Source organism: Pimephales promelas, chromosome 2 (assembly GCF_988280905.1).
Source record: "Pimephales promelas chromosome 2, fPimPro1.hap1.1, whole genome shotgun sequence".
Lineage (NCBI taxonomy): Eukaryota > Metazoa > Chordata > Actinopteri > Cypriniformes > Leuciscidae > Pimephales > Pimephales promelas.
In genome coordinates this window covers 43,643,937-43,655,031 of record NC_142770.1, presented here as the reverse complement: position 1 = coordinate 43,655,031, position 11,095 = coordinate 43,643,937, and the positions used below count along the sequence as shown (strand labels likewise).

Here is an 11,095-nt window from a genome sequence, read left to right as displayed (position 1 = left end):
CTTCCAACACTGCTGTATCATGCATGTTTACCTGAACACCTTGTTTAACTGTTCAGACATGAGTGTTAAAGATTGGAGTCAAATTCTTTAGGAGTGTGCACTTCTCTTTGACTTTTTATTGCCTCTTCAATGTACTACTTAACAACTATATGTTTTTTTATTGAATATGTTATTTTTGCTTTCAAAATGTTTTTTTCTTATTCACTGCATTCAAAATGAATGAATGAATGAATTAATGGTTTATTTTTTACTTTTTATTATATTCTGTAATTTCACATTTAATGTGGACTTCTCTTTTTAGTCTTTAATGCTCAAATTTCATATTTTAAAACTTTACAATTATGGGTTTTCATTTATTATAGGATTATTTAAAAAAAATCTGTAACACAAACATACACTTAAATATGCAACACATTTAAATTAAATTAATGAATTAAATAATTGTTTGTAACTATTTCATAAGGCTTTTTTCATATGCATTGTTTTTTATAATTGATTTTATGTAATTAATATTGATCTATGACTTTTGGTTTGATTCAATGTACCTTTTTTAAATGGCACATTTTTCATACTCTAATAAATGTGCTAACACATTGTTGTACATACATATATTTGAAATAAAATATTTTTACTTCCTTTTTAATTTCTATAGAGGCACCTATTGCCTGATTTGTATGAAATTTTGCATGCTTGTTTAGAGTCATGTCATATCTTTCCTTGCGGGCTGGAAAACACCATTATGTGATTTCTGAAATGATCTGTTGAAATGTGGCTGAAAAAGAATACGCTAAAACACATAGAGAAAGGAGAAGCTTAAACAATTATACTTGATACACACAATTGTGTGCATGTTTACACACACACACACACACACACACACACACACACACACAGTGTGAAACTCGCTACTGGCCATTATGAATGCCTGTTTGTGTGGAAATGTGAGACAATGGCAAGTGCACAAACGCGCAGCATCAACGTTAGACTGTATTCTCGTCTCTCCAAATATTTCGACTTTAATCTCGAAATTTTTTGACTTTTTTTTTTACAGATTTTTTATTTTTATATATATATATATATATATATATATATATATTTTTTTTTTTACAGATTTTTCTTTTTTGGCTGCGGTTCAAGGCTTCCGTAATTTTTTTTTTTTAGCATTTTTCATTACAAATTTTATTATGAATTAGAAGAAAATACAACTGTACAAAACTATTTACAATCATCATAAAGATGAAAAAACTTAAACAAGTAAAGAATAAATTATTATATAAGTAATAAAAAAACTCTGTGTGGTAAAAAAAACAAATATGGTAAATAAAAAAAGCACTATTTGTAATGGCCTATTCGTCCAGCCATTCAAAGGCCAGGCCCTCTCCTTGGAAAGAATGTCTCCTGACTCCATAATCATATTTGATTTGAGTCCCCACACGAATGTCCCTTATAGCCTTGAACAGGATGATATCCTGGTCCTGCCCATGTACCTTGAGTTTACAGTGGAAACGCTTAATGTTAGGGTTCCTCCGGGAATGGTTGATCAGTCTTCCTAAGGTTTATTTTGTGAGTCTGGCATGAGCAAGGGGAGGTCTGTGCATCAATGCAGCTCTTTTCCTCCAGATTTAAAAAAGAAAACGTATCCAGGCTCATTGTGCTGGCTCTCCACATTGGCCCTTCCTTCTGCAGCTGTGACTACCTTGCCATGGTTGTCACAAAGGATTTCATCTTTTGCAAAGTTTGGGGTTGTGACGACCAGGGTGCGATTTGTGAAAAAAACAGAGGGGGGGATGTTTTGAAAAAAAAAATTCATAAAAAAATTCATGAACTTCATCACTGCATTTGCAGGAAAAAAAATTCTTAATAACTCATGAAGTATCCTAACGCAATATTTTTAATAGCTTCCCACACATATATGAACTGTGATCGTGCACAACGAAAAAACATGCAATAAATCAATAGATTAATAGTGGTCCACTCCGTGTTTTATATATCTCCCACCGCTAGAGGTTCTCTGGAGCGGTGAACGGTTACATACTCCAAGCGCGGCAGTGTTCTGATGACGCCGTTGTAGCGCGACACGCGCAGCTGAAGACCAGATGGAGGGGATCGTAGATGCACCATGCAGGAAATAAACAAAGTCTTTGCGAGCGCTTCTGTGACAGTACCGGGGTCGGCGCAAAAGTCCAAGCTGTCTTATGGCTGAGATGCAAGTTGGAGTAGTGTTGCAGTTGAGACTCAGCAGTTGTGAAATGGAATATTTCAACATCATGCCGGACGCTAGTGGCGTCAGCAGAGTGTTTACATCAAAGAGCGGCAGCAGGTACGTTGCAAAGCACCCAGCAAAAAAGATTGTTGTAGTACAGAGAGGTAGGAAACTTGCAAGGGGCAAAAGAGCATCTAATTAAAAACACTTTCTTAAAATACACTAATATCTGAATGGAGAAGCGGCGAACAGACAGCGCCAGCGTCCTCTCCCTCTCCCTGAGCAGTCCTCCTGAGCAGATGCATAGAAAAGTTTATGCATAGAATAAACATCACAATCTGATTTTCTGTTTCTATGATGACAAGCAGAGCTGGGTAGAGGCTAATTTATATCAGCCTCTCCTGAACCAGGGATTGATTGCAAAGTTAAACCACAATAGAAACAGTTTTACTGCTGCTGTTACGTTAAAGTTATAATGTTAACGTTACATCGCGATGACCTACAGTGAAATGATAGAAAAGACAGATGCATTATCTATGTTTGTTAATTCGCCTCATTTGCGCCGCAGAACCTCTAGACGCGCGAAAACGCGTCTTTACATTGAATTAACATTGAAATCACTCGCGCCAGATGTTCAAGAGTGAGTGACTAATCAAAAAAACCTTTGCTTTAGTCTCAGTTGAGTGAAACACCGTGTATATAACTTCGGCCATTCTCAGTGACTGGAGTGGACACTACAGTGTACTGCGGAGCTTACAGAGACGATCACCATCAGCTCTGTCTCCTGCCACTATGGAATTACTCAACACACAATCCCTTACCAATAAATCGCTGCTTATCCATGACCACATCCTGGATAGAGGACTAGACTTCATGTGCCTAGTGGAAACTTGGCATAAAACAGGCGATCACTCAGTACTCAATGAAGCTTGCCCTCAGGGTTATGTCTATATGGAAAAATCACGCAGCTCTGGACGTGGGGGTGGTTTGGCCGTAATCTATCGGGATGAACTGAAACTCTCTCCCTTGCCACTCCCCGATCTGACCTCAATGGAATGTTTAGCCTTCAAATGCAAACCTCCATACTCCATGACAGTGCTTCTCGTATACCGTCCCCCCAAACCACACTCCTCATTTCTCCCTGAAATACATGACCTACTTACATCATTTTGTTCCATGTCAAGCAGGATTGTTATTCTTGGTGATTTTAATATTCATATTGACAAACCCTCCTGTCATCTTGCAACAGAGTTCATGAGTCTGATCGATTGTCTTGGTCTCCATCAACATGTAAAGGTTCCTACTCACACCAAGGGCCACACCTTAGATCTTGTCATTACTGACACGGCCCCTATAAACAACCTGGTGGTGAAAGATCTGGGTGTGTCTGATCACAAGTTGGTCTCTATGGCCCTTACATTCTCACTGCCCATCATTACACTGTAGATCTAAAAAAACTTCTTTTACTTTCCCCATGAAAAGAGACACCAGTGATTTTGCCAAGAGATCTCTCGAATTTATTTATAATATTTATAAGACATAGGAGGAAGAGAAACAGAGGTCTTCATTCTGCATCGTTACCATCTCTTCCTACTTTTTGAACAAAGGGTCTCAGTCTTTATACCACTGACCAAGAAAAAACTGCATCACCATAGTAACACATACCTATGACCACAAGAACATGTGGTTTCCATTTACTATGGAATGTATATCGTTTCCCTATACACTGCATAAACTTTCAGTCTCACTCCAACATACATTCACTCATACAGTTTAACTTATCCCAAAGTCTCCTAAAGTCTCTCTCTCTCCTACATCCTCAAAACATTATAATCACAAAATGCAAAGATTACAAATAATAATGTGTGTATACATGTAATAAAACAGATACATATTATGAATATTAATAAAAAATAATAATAGTACTAAAAACAACATTAAATGAAGAGATTGTGAATCTTCAGTCCCGCCTCTGGAACTACGGCCGTCAGTTCCACACCATCATCTCCAGGTGGCCAACCTATTGAAGTGATAGTGCTGAGGAGAAATAGTAGACCAAGACATAGACATAGAAGACAAAAGAATTGAAACAGAAAAGAAAAGAAATAACAAACAAAAACCCAACCCATGTTATGTCCCCGTATGCTATGTGTCATTTAACATCTATGTGTAAGCATTTAAAATGAACCCCAATCATCTAAGAAAAGAAAAACTAAAAAAGTCTTCTGCCCGTGCCTGGACTCATTAATTAATTAACTCGTTAATTAATTAACTCCTCCAGTTCCGAGCCAAAATAAGAAATTAAAATAAACGTTGATGTTAAAAGGGTCCTATCCCTTGGGGTTGTAAATCAGTAAGCGGGTGTTCATTGTTTGTGAGGTTGTGTTTTGTATGTAGTGTAAAACATAAAATCTCTTATTTCACACCATATTTCCCATTCTCGGTTCTATCCATTTTGTCTTTTATCAAGAATAACTTACAACCATCTCTAATTAATGTCAATGAACTTGATTCCTGAAATGGAAACAGAAAAACAATTAATCATCACTTTTCCCAGTATTTAAAAAAATGAATTCTTAGATTTGCTCAATCTTAAACCATAGGCCATCATCATTTTGTTATTCACTAAGCAAGGTTTAACTTGTGACCAATGATACCATCTATCTGTTCCTACACCCTTCCCTTTACAACATGCTTGACTATAACAAAACTGCCTAACTCAGGAATGTGTGGAATATCAGTAGTGGTGTGTTTTCATCCCATTGCTGTTGAATTCACTTTCTATTATTGTCTTTGGTAATTTTGTCCAGCATTGTGAAATAGCATCTTAATTTCTCTTGAAACAAAGTAGAGTCTCCTCCTGTTTCTGCAGGTGGCATAACATCAGGAAGTAGAACCATTGCTGTTCCAGTAATCAGTTACACATAATTCCTTCAATGAGCTGACGAACTTGTGCTTCAGTCCACGTCCTCCCTTGAGAGGTTTCATCATGGTTTTTCACAATGACTTGTTTAAAAGATGGACCTTGACCTTCTGCTCCACCTCCTTTAGCCCAACAGTCTTTTCATAAGTGTCCATGCTTTCCACAGTTGCTGCAAATCTTCAACCACCTCTCTATGTCCATGTTGTATTGAACTGTCGCCACTCCTCTTTGGTTTGGCTTGTTTCCTTCTTCCAGGTTTGACCTCATAGCCATCTCTAGACGGCCAGCCCATTGCATAATTTGGTCAAATGTTTCGCCTGGATTGACTCCAAGTGATAAGGCTTGTTGGTATTTAGAGCTAAAGCCATCCACAAGTGTGTCAGTGAATTGTACATCATCTCTGTCAGGTTGTTTCTTTGCACAGAGAGCCCATCTCTCATAAGCATTCCACTTACGCAGAGCATATTCATCTGGAGATTCATCATCCTTTTGCTTAATCAATGTCACTGATGTGAATGGAATTTTACCACTTCCCAAGATTTCTTGGATTTCTTTTCGAAATTCGTCTAATGTTTGCCAAAGACCCAGGTGTCTTTCCTGGCCATCAACCCCAAAGTCTACCCATTGGGCTGATGTTATCACTGCTGGCAAGCGTTCCCATCTGTCTCTTGGGATTTTAGCTTTCACAATGGTGTGAATGTCTTTTAGTGTCAGTTGATTTGCTTCAACCAGAGAGTCTAATTCTCGCCAAAACTCTGTGTTTGGATCTTGTCTCTTCAGAGGAGGTAAGGCTGAGAGAATGGCTTGTCGTTCTCCCGGAGTAAACGGTCTTTCTTCGGTCATCATCTCAGGTTGTGACTCTTCCCTTTTAATCACAGGTGAAGAAAATTCAGGACCAATCTTGTCAACTGTGGTCATGTTGTCATCCCTTGTCTCGTCACTCCAGTCAGATCCATAATTATGAGCCGGTGTACATCTCATCATGTCTCTGCTTGGCTGGGCTGATTTAGATCTCGTTATTATTGGAGCTGCTTGTGCAGATGCAATAAACATTTTGTCAACTGGACCTCCGTTTGATCTTGAAGCTTGAGGCTGCGTTAGAGGTTTAGATGAACTTGTGTATTGTTCAGGCAAAGGTGGACAAATCGGTTTGTAAGGTGGAGGCGTTACTGTTGTCGCAGATTTCACTGGTGCTTGTGAATATTTCCTTTCAGCTTCAGTTATTATATTTGTCCAATCTGGATCAAATAGATCATCACCGGTTGTGTTTTCCTTCTCTGGACATGTGATGATTTACTATGTATGTATGTGCGTCTATGTTCAGAAACTGCAGCCTATGTGATGCGTCTGTGTGTGTGCTCAGAGCTGCAGGCTGTCTGTATATGTATGTGTGTGTGCTCAGAGCTGCAGGCTGTGTGTGTGTATAGGTATGTGTGTGTGGGGCTCCCTGCCTCTCTCCCTCACCAACTGGATGTGTGTGTGTGAAGGTACAGGCAATTCTGAAGGGAGGGGCTGCTTCGCTCTCTTTCTCCCTCACTCACAGAACAAAAGAAAAAATTAAAGAAAAGTTAACTCTAATGCTTTTCAGTATTTTAGTTTTCTTTTTAAAACTCAAAAAGTTTTAAAAGGTTCCTTTTTCCCTTTCTTTTTAAATACTTTGGATTTTATCTCAGATTAATTTCTTTGGTATTAATTTTTTTTTCTTAAAGTTAACTCGGATCAGTCTCCTCAAATATTTGAACAGCTTTACGGTCAGGTTCAGAATGCCCACGATCCTAGCTAGTTACAAGGGCGCCTTTTATACTTGTATAACTCTAGCGTGTTACAATGTTTTAGGGATTACCCTGCCATCATTTTTAAACAGTCCCGCCACATTTAACCGCTTTGGTCAATCAAGTATCACTTGTGTTAAACTTCCCTCGTCTCCTACTGAGAACGAATCTTCGGTGTGCTGGATGTTTTAGGGATTACTCTGCCTTCTTTAAACAGTCCCGCCACTATCCAACCACGTCGCAGTTATAACCAAGCAAATTTTACTAGCTTAACCGATTTACAGCTAATTCCAAATTTCTGACTAGATGGTCTTTTTTCTAAAAAAAGATCCACCTCTATCCCAGCATTTCAAATATTGTTTGAGGTTTACTTTTCAGAGAACTTAAATAAGCCAAATTCAATTCAAATGACTTAATTTTATTCATTTTACTATGTCTTATATTCATTGGCAAAACAACTGGTGCCCGAAATCACACAGTTCTTTTCAGCAGTTTCAGTCACTGTCTCTAATCATCAGGCAGACTTAGAACTTTTTATGAAGCAAAAAGTCTTACCTGCAATGATTGAGACGAATGCCTGGACATGCATCCTGTTCCCGTGACGCCAAATTGTAGATCTAAAAAAACTTCTTTTACTTTCCCCATGAAAAGAGACACCAGTGATTTTGCCAAGAGATCTCTCGAATTTATTTATAATATTTATAAGACATAGGAGGAAGAGAAACAGAGGTCTTCATTCTGCATCGTTACCATCTCTTCCTACTTTTTGAACAAAGGGTCTCAGTCTTTATACCACTGACCAAGAAAAAACTGCATCACCATAGTAACACATACCTATGACCACAAGAACATGTGGTTTCCATTTACTATGGAATGTATATCGTTTCCCTATACACTGCATAAACTTTCAGTCTCACTCCAACATACATTCACTCATACAGTTTAACTTATCCCAAAGTCTCCTAAAGTCTCTCTCTCTCCTACATCCTCAAAACATTATAATCACAAAATGCAAAGATTACAAATAATAATGTGTGTATACATGTAATAAAACAGATACATATTATGAATATTAATAAAAAATAATAATAGTACTAAAAACAACATTAAATGAAGAGATTGTGAATCTTCAACACCAAAGCGCCAGATATCTTTCCGGAACTGGAAGAAAATAAACCCTACTTCCTTCACTGTAGACCTTCAGTCTAATATAAACTGCCCAGTCTCTACGACAGTGGACGGACTAGTGGATCACTACAATACATCATTGAGCAGTATTTTTGACCGCCATGCCCCTGTCAGGACACGGGAAGTCAACTTCGAACGCTCCGCACCCTGGTTCACTCAGGAACTACGGGAAATGAAAACTTAAGGGCCGAATCCTGGAACGACGCTGTAAACAGACTGGTCTAACTGTTCACAATCTTGCATTCCGTGACCATCAAAAGGCTTATCTTAAGTCCTTGAAGGGTGCACGTGCAAAATTTTATTCCCTCATCAATAAGAACACTGGAAATTCAAAACAGCTCTTTTCTACAGTAAACAATCTCCTGAAGCCGAAATCATCTATATCCACTGAGGCCACAGTGGAGCGATGCAACAGCTTCATGGACTTCTTTAGATCCAAAGTCAATAACATCCGCACTTCATTATCCGGCTCTTCATCACTGTTTCCATCCTCCTCCAACCCCTTGTCTGATGGATTGATGACACTTCCGTACTTCACTGAGGTCCAGCAGAGCCATGTTGAGGAAATCATCAATAAAATGAAGCCGTCCGCCTGCATCTTGGATCCCATCCCGACTGTCCTGCTCAAGTCACTCATTCCCACTGTCAGCCCAATCATCATCACTGACTTTATTAACCTTTCACTAAAAACAGGTGTTGTTCCACCTGCCCTTAAAGCTGCTGTCATTCGTCCGATACTGAAGAAACCAACCCTTGACCCAGAGGTCCTGGGAAACTACAGACCAATCTCCAACCTCACCTTCCTGTCAAAGGTTCTTGAGAAGGAAGTTGCCTTTCAGCTTCACAACCATCTAGAACACAATAACTTATATGAGGTTTTTCAATCAGGTTTTCGTTCGGCCCACAGCACCGAAACAGCTCTGCTAAGGGTGACAAATGACCTTCTCATGGCAGCTGACTCAGGATCACCATCACTGCTCATCTTACTCGACCTCACAGCGGCATTCGACACGGTCGATCATACCATCCTTCAGGACCGCCTCCATAATATAGTTGGACTATCAGGAACAGCATTGCAGTGGTTTAAGTCGTACCTCTCTGGCAGGACTGAACGAGTCATTTTGGGAGAATGTGAGTCCAGATTTTTTCCTTGTTACGTGTGGTGTTCCGCAAGGGTCGGTTCTTGGCCCTATCCTTTTTATCCTATACCTGCTTCCCCTTGGTTCTGTCATCAGCAGACATGGTCTATCCTTTCATTGTTATGCAGATGATTTGCAACTTTATATTAAAACTCCTCCAAGCTCCTCCGCAATTCTGTCGCAACTCAACACTTGTCTACTGGAGATAAAGGAATGGCTGGCAAGCAACTTCCTCTAGCTAAACTCCGGTAAAACAGAGGCATTACTTGTTGGAACCCCACACCAGATTCACTCCTCTCCCGTATCTCAACTCATTCTGGACAACCAAGCCATCAATTTCTCCTCCACAGTTACAAACCTTGGGGTTAGGTTTGACCCCCAGCTGACCTTCAACGAACACATAAAATATATTTGCAAAACCTCCTTCAACCATCTTCGCAATATCTCCAAGCTACGTCCTCTTTTAACCTTTTCGGATGCAGAGAAACTTGTCCATGCTTTTATTTCCACCAGGTTGGATTATTGTAACGGGCTCTTCACTGGAATCTCTGCTAGAAACATGCAGAAGCTACAATACATCCAAAATAGCGCTGCCAGAGTCCTCATGACAGTCAGAAAATATGACCACATAACTCCCATCCTACACTCACTCCACTGGCTCCCTGTTGCATTCCGGATCGATTTCAAAATTCTGCTATACACACACAAATGTATCACTGGACATGCACCACCATACTTACAAGAACTCACCACCCTGAAATCCTCCTCCCGCACTCTCAGATCATCAGGTCACCTGCTTCTTCAGGCCCCGACTACCAGACTCCGTACCATGGGGGACCGAGCTTTCTGCTCAGCTGCACCCCGGCTTTGGAACCACCTCCCGAGTGATCTGAGAGAAGTACAGAGCCTGGACGCCTTTAAGGCAGAACTGAAGACTTTTTTATTTAGAAAGGCTTTTATATGCTGATTGTCTTATTGTTTTATTGTTTTTAGTATCTTGTAGCTATTATTATTGTACTTTTTATGTAGCACTTTGGGATTCTTTGGATTGAAAAGTGCGTTATAAATAAAATCTATTATTATTATTATTATTATTATTATTCTGAATGGCTATGCTGCCTTCATTTCTACAAGCAGCTCCACAGCCCAGCGCAGACATGCAACCGTCTCGAAAGTGTTGATAGGCTATTATACGAGGTGTAACCAATAAGATAGCGCCGTGGGCGGGACATTGAGCAAGTCTGCAGACTCGTGCAGAGCGGCAGAGCCAGCCAAAAGTAGCGCATTTAAAACTAAAATTAACTTTAATCAATGCACGGATCCGTGATAAGTTTTCTGATCCGTCTCACCACTAGTGTAGGATCACCGATCACTTTGAGGGGGGGATAAATTTATCCCCACCGGGGATAAAAATAATTAAGCAGAGGCAGGGATACATTGACCAGAAAGGGGGAAATCCCACGCATCCCCCCCCCCCGGCAAATCGCACCCTGGTGACGACCACTATAATAAAGACAACATTACGTTTTTTAGTTAGAGAAAAAACATTACATGTAGGCAGGGCTTGAAAACGAAAAAACTGCTGTAACCTATGTACTCAATTCATGATTGGTCACTGCCAAATTCAAATATTAAAGAGAATGATAAAATAACGTTATTAACCGGTTAATGATAATTTCAAATAAACGTTTCTGTTCAGAACGATTAAAAAATATTTTGTTTTTGTTCCTTGAACCGGTTCAGAGCCCTGGCTGCAACTAACGACTATTTTAATAGTCAACTAGTCACCGACTATTGAAACGATTAGTCGACTAATCAGATAATTATTACATTTTTCTAAAATTTTGCATGAATTGCTTTAATTCTGTGG

General features: G+C 39.5%; 1 pseudogene; it reads left to right on the top strand.

The window, feature by feature from the left end:
- The first annotated feature begins 2,249 nt into the window (after positions 1-2,249).
- LOC148997559 (uncharacterized) lies at positions 2,250-10,263 on the top strand (annotated as a pseudogene).
- Positions 10,264-11,095: the final 832 nt, after the last annotated feature.